The following is a 19,182-nucleotide window of genomic DNA, read 5'->3' on the forward strand; positions in this document are numbered from 1 at the left end:
GTTACATTCTACCTATGTGTTGCTCACAAGCCTCTGGTCCATGCTTTTTTTTTTTTTTTAAAACAAATGGTCCAGACACTTTCCACTGGCGTTCTTCCAGGAACTCTCCTGCCTTTCTTGTGATCTGTGCGATGCTGTTCTCCACACACTTTCTTCCCATGGGGAATCAGGGAAGAAGTTTGGCTAGCAACCAAAATTACTCTTCAGGGGTAGAAATCTGCCTTTTATGTGACTTAAATAGTTACTTAAGCTACTTAAATAGTCAGTTTTGCATTTAATGAAATCAAAGCTGATAGCTGTGATTGCCGTTCTTCTAAGAAATCTGCCTGAATGCCCCTGAGGGGTCAGATGCTTTCCAATTACCCCCTAAGCACCAGGGGTTGGGCCTTTCAGCATGAAATAACATTTGCAGAAATAAAATACAATGCAGGGAGAAATCAGAACTGCAGCTGAACATTTAGGTTGTATTTGGAAAGAGGAGGGTAAACTAGAGTCTGATTGCATGTCTTATACCTTTAATGTGACTGTAAGCTAAAACTTTAATTCTTAGACACCTGGTGTCATATAGTTGGTGCATAATGGTAAGTTTCTGTACTCTTCCAGGCTTTCACTGTAGGCTATATAAAATATATAAAGTGCAATTCTACCTTGAACATCAGACTTTAGAGTCCAAAATCAGAAGCGTTTGCATGTGTTGAGTAATAGTACCTGGTATTTAGGCAAAAGCAAATGAGTTACTGACATGAGTAATGATATGCAAACTTCTAAAAAAAACCCACAGGTATTTCTTTTAATACTTGTTTGTATAAGTTTTTGATCTAGTAGCAGCTTGGGTTTTTTTGGTAAGAATGTTAAAAATGCACTGATTAAGTTTTGAAACCCAATTTCTGCCTTAAAGGATGTTGTTTCCCCTTAAACTTCTGTTCCTCTCATGTTAAAAGCTGTATCGCATAGTAGTTTTTTATAGAACCACAGAACAATTTGGAAGGGACCTTTTACAGATCATCTGGTCCAATGCCCTTGTGATGGGCAGGGACACCCCCCACTAGCCCACGTTGCTCAAAGCCCCATCCAACCTGGCCTTGAACACAGCCAGGGAGGGGGCAGCCACAGCTTCTCTGGGCAACCTATTCCAGTGTCTCACCACCCTCACAGAGAAGAACTTCGTCCTAATATCTAATCTAAATCTACCCTACCTATCTCTACAGGCCTTGGTAAAAAGTCTCCATCTTTCTTTTAAGCCCTCTTTATATACTGAAAGTCCATAATGAAGTCTCCCCAGACTCTTCTTTTCTACAGGCTGAGCAACCCCTACTCCCTCAGCCTTTCTTCACAGGAGAGGTGTTCTAGTACTCTGGCCATTTCTGTGGCCCTCCTCTGGACCCACTCCGTGCTGGGAGCCTCACAGCCGGATGCAGTACTCCAGGTGGGGTCTCAGAAGACCAAAGTGGGAGAATCACCTTCCTTGCCCTGCTGGCCACCCAGCAGCCCAGGATGCAGTAGGCTTTGGGCTGCAAGTGCATATTGCTGGTTCACGTTCAATTTTTCATACACCAGGATCCCCAGGTCCTTCTTTGCAGGGCTGCTCTCCATCCCCCAGTCTGTATTGATACGGGCGATTGCCTAGACCTAGGTGCCGGACTTTGCGCTTGGCCTTGGTGAACCTCGCGAGGTTCTCGTGGGCCCACTCCTCAAGCCTGTAAAGGTCTATTTGGATGGCATCCCTTCCCTCCAGCAAATGAACTGTTCAGCTTGGTGTCATTTGCAAACTTTCTGAGGGTGTGCTCAATCCAACTGTTTATTTTGTTCATGAAGATATTAAATAATATTGGTGCCAGTACAAACCCTCGAGGGACACCACTCATCCCTGGTTTCCACTTGGAAATTGAGCTATTGACTGTAACTCTTTGGACATGGCCATTCAGCCAATTCCCTATCCAGCTATCCATCCATCAAACCCATCTGTCAAATTCAGAGGTAAGAATGTTGTAGGGGATTGTTTCAAAGGCCTTACAGAAGTCCAGGTATATGACATCTGTAGCTCTTCCCTTGTCCACTGATGCAGTTGCTCCATCACAGAACGCCATTAGGTGAGTCAGGACAACTTGCTCTCAGTGACCCTGTGTTGGCTCTCTGTAATCACCTCCCTATCTTCCATATGTTTCAACCTGTCTTCCAGGAGGATCTGTTACATGATCTCACTGGGGATGGAGGTGTACTGCATCTGTTTATAGAAATCCATGTAAAAAAAACGTTTGGGTACTTGCACTGTTAACTTGTGTTGTGGAAAAATAAGGATCTAAAGTGAAGGATGTTTCTAATACTTACTTGGTGCTTTCTAATTTGGGGATATGCTTTCTAATTTGGGGATAGCATTGCATCTTGATGAATGTGTGTGAAGTATGCTTACTAAGTACATGTATACAGCTGTAGAGGTATCAAATGGGACCTGATGATCACAGTACACTTAAATGAATGTATGTCATAATGCAAAACTTTTGTATGCTTTGCTGTCTGAACTGTTGTACTGATCTGACCTGGAGTCTACTCCTCCCAGTGTCCTCTCTCCTAAGCCCCTGTGTGGTGGCCACCGTCAGAAGAAATTGACAGAAATGGTAGTTGGCAGAGATGTCATCTGCACCCAGGTGAGCATGACAGCCCTTTCGGGGCTAGAAAGGCCCAGCAAGGGCAACTTCTTGTCTGGGTCTCACCTGCAAACATTTCTGCCTTAGTAAGGCTGTGTGGAAGTATGTTCTGCAGCTTCGTTGTGTGCTTGTGTGAAAAGCACTTTGATGTCCCAGGCAGCAAGTGTGAAGCAGTGGGTATCTTCTGGAACTTTGTCCTTCAGGAGAAATGGCAAGTTTTCTTTTGCTAGTTATCCTTTAGGTAATTTCTTTTTGTAATAGATTGTTGTCATAACCTTTCTTTCCCATTATGCCCTCCTCTTCATGTTCCCTCTTGCTGGATGGAAGCCATTCTGTACTGGTGTGCATCCTGCTGCCCCTCTTTATCCTCTTGCCTGCTGAGGCTGACTGAAGGAGCTCTCCTTACAGACACCCTGTTGTGAAGGATGACAGAATTCTGGGTTTTCCTTCTTTCCATAGTCCTAAAACTGTATCTGCCTTTTTTGGTCGATACCTACTATTAAGCTGACATTTACGAAGTTTCTTCTGCAGTGTTTTCCTGATGGTTAGTCATGAACAAGCTGTGCACATAAGAGTTTCCCCACCTTGTGTGTTATTTTGCATTTGTGGATGTTGAGTTTCATCTGCTCATTTACCTAGTCACATAGTTGTGAGGGCCTCCTCCAGCTTTTCTGTCACTTCTAGACTTGAGTGTTCCTGAGTAGCTTCATAGGTAATACAAATGTGATCATTTTTTTGTTTTCTTGCTTTTCCAGATATTTGAGCAACTTAAGTTGTAGTGAGAAGTGGCAAATCTTTCTGCTGTTAAAATTTATTGTTCCTTCCACTTTTTTTCCCTCAGTTACTTATTAAACCATGATTAGCTAGTCAAGCACTGAAAACTTTTGCGTGTTAGTACACTCTGAGTACATGACTCATGCTTGTATGAGACCAGTAGTCAAACAGACCCAGGAGACAGGATTCTCTCTTCAGTAGCTGTGGCATCTCCCATTGTATAATCACCATTTGTCCATTCACCTACCAAACCTAGTATTGGCTTAAAGCTGTAGATTATACGGTTGAGCTTTCTAGTTTGTTTTTCCCAGACCAAATCTCCTTCCACAGAGAAATGTGTCATTTTTGATTCCTCTGTTCAGGAGCGGGTCTAAATTAAGAGGTTTTATGTCGTGGTTAGCACTTCGGGCATTGGGATTCTTTATAAGCACCTGGACCAATATCATTAGGCTTTGGCCTTTTGTTACTTTAGGGAAATATTCATAAAATGAACACTTATCTTTCATAGGAAGACAGTCTCTCAGACTCATTTATTTAAAAAAAAAAAAAATCAAATTTTACTGGTTTGAGAAAATAGAAGGAAAAAATTAAAAATTGGGGTTTTTTCTATTACAGCTTTATCTTACATTCATTTAAGATGTGCTTTGCTATGCAATTACTTATTCGACTGGACAGAGACTGATGCTACTTTAAACATTTATCTACCTTTTGATATGTATGTTTGTATTTATCTCATTCTGAATTTAAAAATCAATTTGTCTTTCGGTGTTACTTGAATACTTAGGATGCATTAATTACAGTACTTTATGGTGCTTACTCCAGCTTATTAAATAAAAAACCTCAATGTCAGAGGCACTGACACCACACTGTCAGGTTTTTTCCACTACAGTGGACGTGTCACCTTTCAGAAACACAGTTCAGCAGTACTTACCTATCCAGATACTTATTTTTCCAGAACATGTTTCTTCCTATGAAACAGCACTTTACAATGTAGACTAAGCTAAGAATGGTGTGGTTTTGTGTGGATCTTTGTGCAATATAGCTGTTTAGTGACTACTGTGTGATTTGCAAAGCTTCAAGCAGGTGTGAATCATGTAGACACTTTTTAGATATCTAAAGCTTTAACAGAAAGGCCTTGTTTAAAAATATTCTGAAATGTAAATGTGATGTTTTGTTGGTGTTTTTTTTTTTTAAATAAAAGTTGAAAATACAGTAGTTCTGTCATTCACATCATTACATCCCAGCTCTCAAGCACCCTGGTTGAAGTAATATTTTTTTACAATAGATGATGACAGGTGACTTGCGGAGAGAAAGCACAGCTTTTAGTTCTTACGGCTGCCCATACACCAGTACCTCTAATTTTAGGAGGACTAAAGAGTCTGGTTTGGACTAACTGCCACATCAGGCTTTTTTTTAAGATGCTGATGTTAAGAACTCGCTGCCTGAGGCTCCCATTCCACTTAGTCGAGAAAAATGTGTGTCCAGAAGGAAGCTGGATCTTGGGCACTTTAAAGGGAACCTACTTATTCTTTAACAGAGGAAGCAGGTGGTGCTTAGCTCTCCAATTGTGAGCAGCCCAGCCAAGAGACCTAAGTTAGGTTGGATGACCTGCCTTGTTTTGCAGTTCTGAAAATAGATGCCAATGCTTAAATTTGCAACTCTTTGAAAATTGAGTGTCTGCATTTGTCGATGCTGCTGCTTTCTGGATGTTGGAACTTCCAGCTTCTGATGGTTGCTGCCTTCAGGTGAGCGCTGGAGGCTGTATTCACAGGAAATGTCCCGTGAGCTGTGCCAGTGTGGTTAAAGCAGCCGTACGGTCAATATATGTATGTATATACTTTAGGAGAGAAGAACTGACTCCTGGGAAAGCAGGAGTGTTGAAACCAAGTGCAATATTCTGCTGATTTTTCTCAACTTTCTGATTTGACTGCTGTCCTCATTATATTGTTCAAAAGTACAAATGGCAGGTTGTTTATTGCTTGAAGCTGAGTAAAACCAACACGGAAGAGATAGAAGGGTGGCTGAGGAAGCACTTGAAAGTGACTGGGGCTAAAGAATATTCAGCAAATGAATGCAAAGCTGCATGGCACTCTCTGAGATGTGGGCCATGAGGGAAGACTGAGGTGATGCATGGTCTTTGGCTCAGCTCCTGTTCAGTAACTTTCTGAAAGCTTGTTTTGAGGTTCAGAAAGACAAACTGTGCAACTGTGTGAGAGAGAACTCCAGTTTGTGCTGGAGTCTCAAATTAGAAGGAAGTAGCTTTGACTTGGCCTGAAGGGTGTTTCTAGCTCCTTGGCATAATAATAAAGCTTTTTGTGTATCTGTTGCCCAACTATAAACATTGCACTGGGCAAATCCAACTTAGCATGAAAGGATCCATTTGTTTTCTCTAGCGTGCCTGGTTTCACAGGCTTAGTCCTTGTCCTTAACCCTTTTATTCCTCCTGCCTTCTATCTCCCATAAGACATTTGTAAGGAAGAAATGGGAGGCTCAAACACTATAAAAAAATGTTTCTCTCAAACTTATCTTTTCCTGCCTGTTTATTAAATTCTCCCTCTCTTTCGCTCCATCACACCTGTATCAGTTCAACTTTGGTGTAATTATTAGATTTCCTGTTCCTTTCTCAGTCCTAGAAACAACTACAGCAGCAGTATCCTCTGCTCCTCCAGGTGCTGTAACTGATGTAGGAAGGAGGAAAAAAATACAGAGCTATCCTTAAACCTATCATAAGGAGATGGAGAGAAAGTACCCTAGGTAGACAGAAAACCTGCACCTTGAAGAAAAAAAAAGTGAAAAAATTATTTCAGAGGAAAAATGACTATTTTCTTCCTTCTGTGAAGTGACCATTCTGCGTGGGTGCTCGAGCAGGGCAGGGAGACAGGTAGGCAGAGGAGGTTCCTACTGGTGCTGCTAAACATGTACAACCTGCAGCACAACTTGGCATAGTGTCCAGAAATGGCTGTTTCTGGGGTTGGTAACCTAATGTGACCTGGTGGTCTAAAATGGGCAAGTTCAGTGCCTTCCTCTCCGTTTCTCCCTATATGCATAATGTGCAAGTGACTTTGTTTCTGCCTGAGCTTAAGTAAAAAGATTATATTTGGCCTTCCTCTCTGTCAGTTGATTTAACAGATATCCATCTCCAACAAAAAAACTTGTCTGAATATCTATTCATCCTTTCTTAAAACCAGAACTGTTTTAAAAAGAGAACTTTCAAGAGTAGAATTGATATTAATGTCATTTAAATGAGTTGTCATACTTAGTTATGTAGCATGCCACACAAACACCGTAACTGAACCAGTGGGATGAAAAAGTTTCCTTTAAGAAATAATCTCATAAATACTCCTCAAAACCATGTTAAGTGATGAATGAAGATTAAAAATTAAGAGTTTGCTGGAGAAGTAATTTCATAAGAAAATTGCAGACATCTGAACTAACTACTTGGCTATGGAAAACAAGCAGCACTTCCATTTCATTCGTCGTCCCTGAACCTACCCATGTATAGAGATGTTGGTATATGCATGTCTTTTTTTTTTTTTTTTTCTTGAAAGTTACTTGACTACTTATGAAATCATTAGGAAGGTCAGAAAACACTGACTTACTCAAATAATACCAACAATTGTTCTTAGGACCATCTTATCAGGATTTTGTGTATTGCTGGGACAAGTGTGCTCACTGCATCCGGGTATTTAGACTATGCAAGGTGACAGAGGATGGTCGTTTCCTATGCACCTGGGGGTGTACGGGGTGAAGAGACTGTTTACTGTGAGCCAGAGGGACTTGGGGTGCTGCTGGTGGTACATCTGCTGTACATGTGAACACTAAGCCAGAAGAAGACGTGGAGGTGTGACATTGCACCCTAGTGGAGCTGTCAGGGTGATTTTTCCTCAGCTTTTCCTCACTGAACAAGGAGACGCGACAGACACTTGTAACTTCCCTTCCTGTTGTTTCTTGGGACTTACAAGACCCTGGAGTTGGGAATGATGTTGAGGGGCACCTTTCAAGCCCAATTCTTGCATCTCTGCCCTGGCAGAAATACTCTGTGGCCACGTCCACAGGATGCCCACATGGGATCTGGACCCCCACAGCATCTCTCTGTAGGGAAGAAGCCTTCTCTGCTGACCAACTAGGAGCTAATTGGCAATGGAAGCTGGTTTTGCGCAGTCATTCCAGGCTTCAGCTGAATTTGTCACTGCTTTCCTTATTTAGAAGATGCTAGTTTTCCAGGCACCCCCTGATACTTCAGAATATTTATGCAGGTGTGAATTCATTCATGCTGGTTTTATTAAAACTTCTTCCTGCCTCACAGGGGAACATGCAAACCTCTTCACAGAGTAAATCTAGCTCAAAATGTTAATTGTTTTTTTTTTTTTTTAAATGACAATAAAGTCCATGTTAGATAACTGTTGAGACAGAAAAAGTAGGATGAAGAAGGACAAGACTAGGACTTGTTATGAGAAAAAAAATAATGTATAGTACCAGGTTTGTACTGTTTTAATTTTATTTCAGAGCACTTTGTTTCTTCCAGACATAAAAATATGAAATAAAGCATTTTCAAGGCACTAGTGAGGAAAGGAGGTACTGGTAAGATTTTTCTCTGCAAATCCTATTTGTTCTCTAAATACCTTAATTTGCTTGCTAATTCACAGATAATTTTTTTTTTAGATTTCATGCACCTTGTATTTTGTCAGGCTCCAGGGAGGCAGGCTGGCATCACGCTGAGCCCCATCCAGTTCCCCATGCACCAGCCAGCACCTGGCAGTCACAGCACCCAGACTGGTGCATTGCTGCTGTAATCAAAGGGCAGTAACTTAGGTCATGCAGATTTGTGGTGTAAGTGCATTCAGGAGTATTTAAGCATGAGTTTATCTTCCAGCACCTCTATTTCTACTTGCCATGAGAGCAATCAGTGTAACAGGGTACATGGGCTTGGGGGGACCTTTCCTCAGGGCCTTGCTGTCATTTTTTTTAGTTCCCAGGTGCTGGTTTTGGAGCTGAGTGAGCAGATGCGAGTGTGTGGGTAGGCTTCACTTTCATTGACTTTCTAGTGTCTCCCCCATTATTCAGTTTTCCCTTCTTCTCAGGTTCTCCTATCTAGCTTGTTACTGGATTTCTAGTGTTAATTCAAGCAGAAGGGTTTTTTTAGAGAAGTGGTCCAAAGAATATGCCCTTGGAGACCACATAATCACTTGTAAAGTTATTATATAAGGTAAGGAGAAAATACTAATATTCGCTTATTTATAGGATTGACATACTGACTTTTAGTTTTTGTTACTTACAACGATTTAAAAAAAATAAGAGTTAAAACTAGTTTATGAGCTTGATTTTTTTTTTTTTTAACTTTAAAGAAGACCTATCACTACTATTTTTAGAAGCGTAGTCCATATTTTTAAAGAAATACTGATTTCTCAATTGTGATTTTGTGGTTCCAGTCCAACAATTAACCATGCCCGTTTTCTTTTCAAAGTGGGGGCAACAGCAACCAGCATTAGCACCAACTCTCAGCTTAAGCTCTTGCTGCAGTATTGTGCCTCCCCTGGACTCACCGCCCCCGGTCACCTTTGGGGAGATCTTTCCTCACAGGACCTCTAGCTCCAGGTTCATCCCAATAAGGCCAGTTGCATATGTTGGTGAGACTGGAATACATAGCAGGGCAGCAAGGAAGAAATGTTGAAATATTTTAAAGAATGCATAACCAAAGCATTTCAGCTGATAAGCAGAAACTAAAATAGTTAGGAGAGATGGGCTATGTGGTTTCACAACAGCCATTGGCATTTTTTGGGGAGATAGGCTAGGCCTGCTTTTTCAGCTCATGTGTAGTCAACATCTACTTTGCTTTGTACAATCTGCAGCCTCACAAATACCCATTTACTTCTCAAGAGTAAGGTGCAAGATTTAAGACTGCGTGAAGTGCTCTTTGACGTGGGACCAACCCAGGCTTTAATGTATTTTCCAGTGCTGCTGGTAGTAATTGGCTATCGTCCACAGAACATGTAAGAAATGCAAAGACACAAGGTCCGGCTGCTTTGAAGTAAATCTGGGAAATGGTTCTTCTCCTTTGAAATGCAAACCTGGTGGGGAAGCCACTGCTCCAATGACTGCTGGAAGCACAGGACCAGAGAAAACATACTCTTATTTTCCACAGCTGTTATGCTGAGCAATGGGCAGCCTGTTGAAATAGAGTTCAACAAGTAGGTCTGCAGAGACCAACTTGTGGGAAATTAAGTTAAAAACTTGCACTACATAGTGCAACTCAGTGGATGATTATACTGTGTTTCACTGGTAACAGTATTGCTCACATTTGCAGTGTCTGTAACACCAAATTCAGGTTTGGCTTTGCCAACTTCTACAGACTGTTGGAAAATCTGTTGGAAGTTCTTGTCATTAGGGTGAACGCTGGCTTAAGAAAAACGTTCTTTATGGATATGAAAAAGATTTTGTAGTCACTAGTTGACATTTGTTGTGGATTTAGAAAAAATGTGGATTTCTTACATTTGGTTATTTCTTTTTAAAATTATGTAAAACTTTTTTTTTTTTTCCCCGCTGTTGTTCCAACATTTGCCAATGATACCAAAAGGAAAAGCAATTTCTATTGAGAGAAAAAAAAAAAACAAACCACCAAGCTTTCTAATTTCCAAATAATATTAAATTTTATTGAAGACAGACAAAAGTCTAAGAAGTGACCACAATATTCTATGGGTTGCATCTTCCTGAAGTGAGACATCACTGAGAAAGCAGATGTCTGACACAGGCATAATTATTTCTCCTTTTCAATGCAGACAAGATTTTAACCATGTTATTTAACCCAGCATAGCTATTTTTATGGTCTGGATTTAGCCGGTTTACAAAGCAAGCTTAAGGTTCATTCACACCTGTTTACATCATGTGTGAATAAGCCAAAGCATGTTCAGCCCCAAACTGATTGAAGTTATGAAATGGACTTTGTTCCAAGCAAGTAAGAAATCAAAGGAAAGCAGCTTGAAGTCAAGATACTGGAAAGAAAAAAGGATACGATGATAAATTTTGCAGAAAATTTAGGAAGTGTTACAATGTTGTCACACATGAGCCTCCGAATTTTTACTTCCCTAATTGAGTTACTGACCAGAACATTTATATCTCTCTACCCTATCCTTTCTCATAGTAGGTTTATAGCAAAATACTGTGTATGTTGACATAAATAGTGTCAGAAATGTTCTAACAGATAATTAATGTTACATTGTTTTGTTTAACAGCTGGGGCTTTCTATCTCTTCAAAGTGATAAGACCACAATATTGCAAGTTATCAAACTTTATTGAAGAGGAAGGAAAACACTGTTCTACATCTTCATTAACAAGCTCTAATTTGATCTTTGGGTAGTTATCATTTGACAGTTAATGTTAACAGGTTTCAGATTCTTTAAGTTTTGTGCTAAATTTTGTACATTTAATTATTAAAACCTATTGCTGGATTCAACAGAAAAGAGAAAATACATGTTGAGTCTCAATCAGAAAATATCGATCTGTTACATTTTGAAACATAGCTAATCCCCTCCAGGAAAGCTCAGCTCTTCTATATTTAAGAAAGTGTACTTTACTGACAAAATAACGACTGATCATTTGCCTTTGCAAAACATCTTCCATACAACAATGTTGTCAAAGACAAATCCAAGCAAATGGAACAAAGCCAGTTTTGAGAAGGGAATTTAAAACTGTCTTGCATTAGCTTCAAGACCTTATCGTAGCATCTCAGTAACTTCATAAATTCCAGAACAGACCCTGAAAGAAGCCAAACCCAACACATTTCCTTCAACTTTGAATTAGCTTTCTGCTGAAGGGATGCGAGTGTCTGTCCATATGGTTGTAACGGAATGATGAAAACCTTTACTTAACAACAGCCATGATCTATAGCACGTTAAAAAGAAAACCTAGATTCCTGCAAAGACATAGTCTTAGACTCCTTTGTGTTCCAAAAATCTCCGCTGTTTCCCTGCTCAGTCACCTGCATGTTTTACTTCTCATTGCATGACCATTTTTACACATCAGGTGGCTGGACTTTTAGCCTCTGAGATCATGGCTTTGGGCAATTAGCATCTCTGCTTCTACTTAAACACTCAGATTCAGTTTTAAATACTTATTTCTTCAGGTCAAAAGCCAAGTTTCTGTGGCATTATCAAGTCTGCAGTCTTCCAGGTCTGACAATTGATATAATTAAGTCATGAGCTCAGTTCCACTAAGTTGCTGTCGTTAAACCATGTAGCTGGCAATCGCACCACCTCTTGTGAACTGCTGTGGGTGCATGGTAGTCAGAACTCTTCTTAAACAGGATTTCTAGTGAAGCAAAGCATTCAGCCCCTTATTCTTCAAAGCCATTATATTTTCACTAAATACTGGAAAGCAACAGGTAGAAGGTGTAAGTTAGTGCTGTGCTATTTATCGTTTTTTAAGAGAAGCAAGCAGCAAAGTCTGCTACAGGAGAACCTCTGAAAGCATGAAGCTTGTAAACTACAGTGTCAGAGCCCATTTTCTGCAACCTTGGTGGTGTTCTTGCTCATTGCATGTTGTACACAAAAGTTGTAGTCCTTCTCCTGGTTTGGTTTTTACTACCAGTCCAAAGGTTAGCAGAGCAATGGGGACTATGCTGTGTGCCCTTCAAGAGTGTCTATGAGGCAGATGTCTGGGGTAAATTTTTAGGGAAAGATTAGGTGAGACCACACGGGAATCCCTTCTGCAAGAGTATCAGTGGGGCCCTGCCTGTGTCCTGACTCTAGCATGGCTGGCTGGCAGCTGGGCGGCACCGCTGGGCTGGGGCTGCTGCCCCATTGCAGCTAAGCTAGTGCCCCTGCCTCCCCCGGGGCCACCTGAAGATCCAGGAGAAGGCTGTGGATTTATGCTGACAAACAACTGAGGTTTAGACTTGTCTCCTTTGTGTTTGATCTGATTACAAACCGTAATGCCGTAAAGAAAAATCTGACTAGATCACATAAAAGGCTGAGGAACATGCATTTCTACTTGGAGTGCCATGATAGGCAAGGGGGCTGGGATAAGAAAAGTTGAAAACAGGATGCTTGCTTAAATTTAAAACCTGTGGCTACAATCAATATACTGCACTCTTCGAAGTCAGTCACTGAATTGCTACAGGTGCGAGAGGTGTTAACTCGTGATGTACGGATAGAGGAAGCTCTCTGTTAGGGTATATATCAATGCAAGCAAATACAAACTAGCTTCTATGAAGGCAAAGCATTTCTAAGTGTCAGTGAGGAAAAAAGATGAAGTGTGTAGAAGATTGAAAGTCTATCTGATCTCAAGCACTCACAGTGGCAATCATTTAAAAAAACTATGTTGCTTCAGAGTATGTTTGCTTTGTCAGTGTGTCTGGCCATCCACTTCAGATAGGTAGGGGTTTTTTTTTTAGAAATGAGCCTCTCACAATGACTTTGAAAGGAGCTATGTGAACAAAGCATGTATAAATGATGCCCCAAATGGCTTTTGCTGAAGAATGCCCAAAATGAAATCCTGCCATATCTGGAGCCAGCTTTTCCAAACTGTGATTCAACGGACTCAGCCAAAGACTACAGGGAAGCCCAGCGGAAGGTTTCTAAGTGCAGAGGGAGTTCTGTCTAGCAGCAAGGGGAAGCAGCTCTATGTATCGACTCTTATAAAAGAAAAAAAACAACGAAACAAAAAAAAAAATCCAACGAAAAAGAAAAAAAGTCCTACACCGCTTTCCCTCGTTTTCCCGCCTGGCTTTCCCAAAAGCGTCAGCCAGGCCGACCTTCCCGCCTGGTTCCTGGTGCGGTCCGCCGCGGTGCTGCCGCCAGAGGGCAGCCCTGCACCGGGCCGCCGCCGCCGCCGGGCCCCGCCGCGCCGCGGGGCCGAGCTCCGCTCCCTGCCCCGCCCCGCCCCCGCCCCGCTCCCCTCCGCCCCGCCCCTCCTCCCCCGCGGCCTTGGGCCAGGGCCACAGTTCCGGGCCGGTGGTGTGGGCCCAGCCGTGGGCTGCTGCTTTAAATCAGACCGACGTGTCCCGTTGCGGGGACCCAGAGGGATCGCACGAGCTGTTTTGTGCTTTCCTCTCCCAGGGGAGAAACCAGGGCACCCCAGGGGATGTGCCCGAAGAGCAGCTACAGGGCTAGTGAAGGGCGACAGAGGCAGCAGTTGGCAAAATCTCTCTTGTGCACTCACGGGTTGCCTTTGCCGGGTACCCCGGGAGGTCCCCAGCCTCGTGGGAAGCACCTGGAAGCTGCAGCCCCGTCGAGAGCTGAGAAGTGGCAGAGAAATTGCTTTGCTGGCAGTTTCCCACCCAAAACAGAAGGACAGCAAAGGCAAAATCACCCCTGGGTTGCCAAGGAGCTGCTGAATCTTTGCTTACCCACGTCTCCCGTGCAGAAGGGCGACAGGTGACTGTAAACTGCATCGCTGTAAACTGCATCGCTGGCAGAACTGGGCGCTGTACTGGTGTGGCTGCCTGTGGCCACCAAATGTGACAGGAAAGGCAGGATGACAAGTCCTGTGCCCTGTCTGCTTTTGTTGCACTGGTACTAAGAAAAGTGGTTTGAAGTGCAAGAACAAATTGCAGGATGTATGCACTAGGTATACACTAGGTATTAGGCAGAATATACATATTGGGTATGTTTTTTTACAGGGGTGAAAATGCTCCTGTACCCAGTTCATTTAATTACAAGAGATTTCAGAGGCTATGCAGCAGGCAAACACACAAGACAGATGCAGTGAAGACAGATATAGCGGAGAAAAAGCATATGTGTTCTATTGGAAGTGCTGAGGAGCAGGCCTGTTGACAGAAAAAAAAGATTTCTACCTGAATTTGGTTGATACACCTACCAAACACGCTTCAGGCCTCCAGTTCAGCTCTCTTTGGAAATGCCAGAAGCACTCAGCTTTGTGCCACCATAAACAAGAGCAACCAAAATGGGGTGCTGCACTGTGCAATAGGTCTGCTTTCTCAACTGCTGGATCAGCGGATGATCAGGGGTTGCTTGTGTGAGTACACAAGCCAACTGAAAAGGCTACACACCCTGCCGCTTGCTGAAAGAGTGCTGAGTTCTGAACATGCTTTTGAAATCCCTTTTTTTTTCACTTAAGGGTAGAGAAAAATTGAACAGATACCAGTTTTCTTCCTTTCTGTGTCCCTCCTATGTTCATAGTACAGAGGCAGAGTCCTGTTCACGGCGCCTACTGTTCCCGCAACACCCATGCACTGCCTTTGCTCCCACAGCCCCGTGCTTGCTGAAAGCAGAGGGAGCAACATGGTCCGTGGGCAGCAGCCGCCCCAAGTGAGACGAAGCAGAGCCTTCCTCTGGCTCAGCAAGCAGGGACTGTGCTCCGCTTGTCTCAGCTGGAAGCCGTTCTTGGCATATGTTCACTGCATTTCCAGAAGGACATGCAGCTTGTGCTAATACTGAACACTCAGGTCACAGTCACTGTCTGAGACAATAAATAATTGTAAAACTGAAGAACTCGGAGAATACCACACGACCGTTTCTTAAACTGATAATGACAACATAGGAAAGGGGTCACAACACCCATTTACATTGCAGGCTCCTCAATCGAGAGGACAATTTCTAAATTTGTTGTCTGGATGGGTCTGTAGCCATCTAAATCTGTTCCTTGGATATCTGAATCTCTTTGAATCTGCTGCTAAGCAATACAGCTGTACAGGTTTGGAAAGGGGACTTGCAGGGTGCTGCTGGCCGGCAAGTATACCAGCAAGAATATCTGTGAATTTTTGTTTTTCACGACACTGACAAGATAAACATTTTCCATGATCAGCTTGGTAAATGATTGCTTCATAATAAAGAGTCAACTACCAGAACAATTGACTCAGAAGAGTTCCAGCTGTACTGTGAGGTGGGACCATTTATAACTATGTCCTGGCAAAGGGTTACCTAATACGTCCTTAACCCTCCCCACCATGGGAGTTTCCACAGACTCCCTAGATAGTCCTGATAGTCTCCCTCTCCTGCAGCAGCATGGCTTGCCTGATTAAGTTTTATGTATGATGGACTTGAACAAATTGCCCCTTTTTCTATGCAGAAGTCTCTTGAGTTTAAGACCTTTATCACATCCCTTCCTCCTTTGTTGTTTCAAGTACGACTGCCCCCCATGACTTTAATCTGTCTTCAAAAATCATGCTTTCTAGCTTGCTATTGTTTCCACCACCCTCACACTGTTTCCAGAACCTCTCAAGCATCTCCTGTTTTCATAGAAAGACAGCCCCAAAACTGAATCCAGAGCTGGGGAAAGCAGACAAGTGCTTTGCATGTCCCATGAGTGCAAGCCTGTGGAATAGAGTTTGAATTACTGATGTCTCTTTTCCCACACTGTTAATGACTTCTTGTCTGTAATTTTCAGCAGATACATGTAATTTTATTCAAACAGGAAAGAAAATTATTTTAAGAAGGAAACTGCTTCTCTGGGGCCAGACCCAAAATCTTCTACTTAGTTAGACACATAGAAGTTATAAAACTAGTTTTTTTGAAGGAGTTGACTGGCATTACCAAGCCAGTCTCTCAACATCTAGGACTATCAACATCTAGGACTTGATACTCCTGTTTTTATAAACTCTGTGCTTGAAAAGGCTGCAGGAGAAGAATGGACTATTTTTGACAAGTTAAACTATTGCAATATCCCTGAGTCTTTCGTGGCTTACATTTCCACGGGATCCGGCATGCTGACTCTGTGTTTCTACATGTGTTTTACCTGCTTCTCACCTCTCTGTGCTTTTTTTTTATTTTGTGGCTTATTTCCTTAGCCCCACTTAGGAGCATCATGAGTCTACCCTACAATTAGCACAGAAATTGTAGTATTCTCTTCCTCTCTGACACATGCGTGGTCATTTCTTTGAAGCATCAGTCTTATTTACAGGCTATGCCAACAACACTGTGACATGATTAAGTGAAGAAGGGATCTGTTTCAGATCAAGGCTGCTAAGTCACAGTTTCTGTAAAGAATAATGATGTAATTCTGTATTACAGTTTTCAGCAGCACAACTTGTTTAAGAAGTTTCTGGCCACACTGCCACAAGCTGCCCCTTCCTCACACCCCCAGCCTATTTTTTTTTAAACAGATGGAGACTGATCTTGTGTGGATGAAAATGAGCAACATGCAATGGGAAAGGAATAACTTCTTTGGCAATGAAACCACATTATGAAAGTGTAACATGCAATTATATGCTAGATACTCTATAACCAACTACCGCTAGAGGCATACAGGGATCTCTTCTTTCTTGTTTCTTTTTTCTTGTGTGATCTATTTCAATCCCAGTCTCTTCTGGTTGGCATTGACTATAAGCAATGTTGCCAAGTTTGTGGGATTCTGTCCATTATTATGCTGTAATTTAACGAGACAAGCAATTTTCTGATAGCCACGCTAAGCAGCCTATTGGGACCCTGAGCACCAATGATCAGCACTGAATTCCAGAGCAGAGTCCCTTCTAGCAGTCTGAAAGCCCAGCATATAGTTAAAAATAGGTATTTATATATAGCATAATAGTATGGAAATTGATTTTACTCCTCAAGCTGTTTCTAGATAGGTGTTTTAGAAGTCTCTTCTGGGAGCGATTTTTAGCACTGTGTTGCGTTACACTTTTGATCTGCTTATGCTAACTCATCAAATAGTGGAGCGCTTTGTTACAGCCTATGCCTGCTTCTGAGTCAGGGTGCAACAGAGGATTTCCTCCGCAGATGGCCGAGTAGTTATTTTATGTTGCAAAGTATAACTAAAATAATCCTGACGGGGTGGCAAGAGAGCACACAACCCCCTAACAGGCTCCTTCCCAAGAAGTCCTGCCTGCCCATGCATGTCAGGCAAGCTGAGGCAGCTGGCTTGCAGCAGCAGTGGTGGCAGGGTGACTGCGTGGGTGCTGGCTGGCCAAGGGCGGCTGCAGGAGGCCACCCTGTCTGAGCACTACCTAGGGCACAAGGGAGTGACAGCCATGGAAAAGGGCTCGGGAACCTAGCAGCTACTCTAGTACAATGCCATACAGCAGAGATTTTCACTCTCCGTGGAGGGGAATGTCATCTAGTGTGTGTGTAGGTGATGCAGGGGTAAACAACAGAAAACTTTAGTAAGCTTGACCTGTAACGTCTCAGTCTGTGACTTTGCATAGAAATGTGGAGTTTGTTTTTCAGGACAGTTCTGAGAGCCAAGCTCCTACATGCATGAATCACGAACAGGACCTTACAACCAGGTAACAGCAGGAAACAACAAAATATTTGCTAGGTTCCAACTTTGCCTACACAGTTGCAGAGATTGTACGTAAATACGGATGTTTAATGTGCATCCTTTCGTGTGAGAACAAATGAGTATCAGTTAAGAAAAGCATTCTGTGAGGCCTATTTTTCCCTGGATGGTTATAAAGATACACTCATAATGGTCACAGAATCACAGAATCACAGAATGGCAGGGGTTGGAAGGCACCTCTGGACATCACCTAGTCCAACCCCCCTGCAAAAGCAGGTCCTAGAGCAGTTCACACAGGTCATCCAGGTAGGTTTTGAATATCTCCAGAGAAGGAGACTCCACAACCTCCCTGGGCAGCCTGTTCCAGGGCTCTGCCACCCTCAGAGTAAAGAAGTTCCTCCTCATGTTCAGGCGGAACTTCCTGTGCTCCAGTTTGTGTCCAGTGCCCCTTGTCCTGTCACAGGGCACCACCGAAGAGAGCCTGGCCCCATCCTCTTGGCACCCGCCCTTTAGATATTTATAAGTGTTGATAAGGCCCCCTCTCAGTCTTCTCTTCTCCAGGCCAAAGAGCCCCAGGTCTCTCAGCCTTTCCTTATAGGGGGGATGCTCCAGCCCCCTAATCATCTTAGTAGCCCTCCGCTGGACTCTGTCCAGTAACTCCCTGTCTCTCTTGAACTGTGGGGCCGAGAATTGGACACAATACTCCAGATATGGCCTCACCAGGGCACAGCAGAGGGTGAGGATGACCTCCCTCGACCTGCTGGCCACACTGTTCTTAATGCACCCCAGGATGCCATTGACCTTCTTGGCCACAAGGGCACATGGCTGGCTCATGGGTTACTTGCTGCCTACCACAAGTCCCAGGTCCTTAGTTTGTACATTGCTTCCTTTAGCAATTGGGTTTTTTTGCTGTCATTCAGTTAACATTGGAAAATTCTCTCTAATTCCAGACCAATAGGCAAAAGGGACTTTATAAACATTACTTTATTTCTCTGCTTCAGGACTTGATGTTATCGCAGCTGCTGCTTGGTGAAGGTAGCTGGTAAGAGGAATAAAAATGTTGGGGTTTTTTTAAATTCTTCTGTGGACACTTTGGTCTTTGTTTTGAATTGCAATGAAGTGTCCCAGACTCAGTCAGAGTTGTACGGCTTAGGAAGATTTCATGAATATGTTGCTTTTTTGAAGGACAGATACACAACTTTTCAATCAGTTTCTTAATGAGTACATTCACAGCTCAAATACAAAAGACTGTATTTCAGGTTACACAAATACTTGACTGTAATCCCATGATCAAATGCCTGTGTGTACCAAGCACCTGTCTAGTTGTGCTCAGAAATAGGTTACTGCAGTGCTTCTCAGCCACTTAGTGCTTGGCTGATGAACTCAGCAAGGTATCTCTTTGGACCCTTTTAGCAAGGCGAATATTTTTTGGATAGAGCAAGATGCATGGTATGTAGACACTCACTTGCTTTGCTAAGATGCCTTTTAAGTATTTAGTGTCCTGTGATGATTTTTCATTCTTGTAAAAAACTGCTCTGGAGGCTGAAGTTCTTCCTCATCATGCTATACATTCAGCTTGGGTAATGAGCAT

Source organism: Leptosomus discolor, chromosome Z, assembly GCF_034619465.1.
Source record: "Leptosomus discolor isolate bLepDis1 chromosome Z, bLepDis1.hap2, whole genome shotgun sequence".
NCBI classification, from domain to species: Eukaryota; Metazoa; Chordata; class Aves; order Leptosomiformes; family Leptosomidae; genus Leptosomus; species Leptosomus discolor.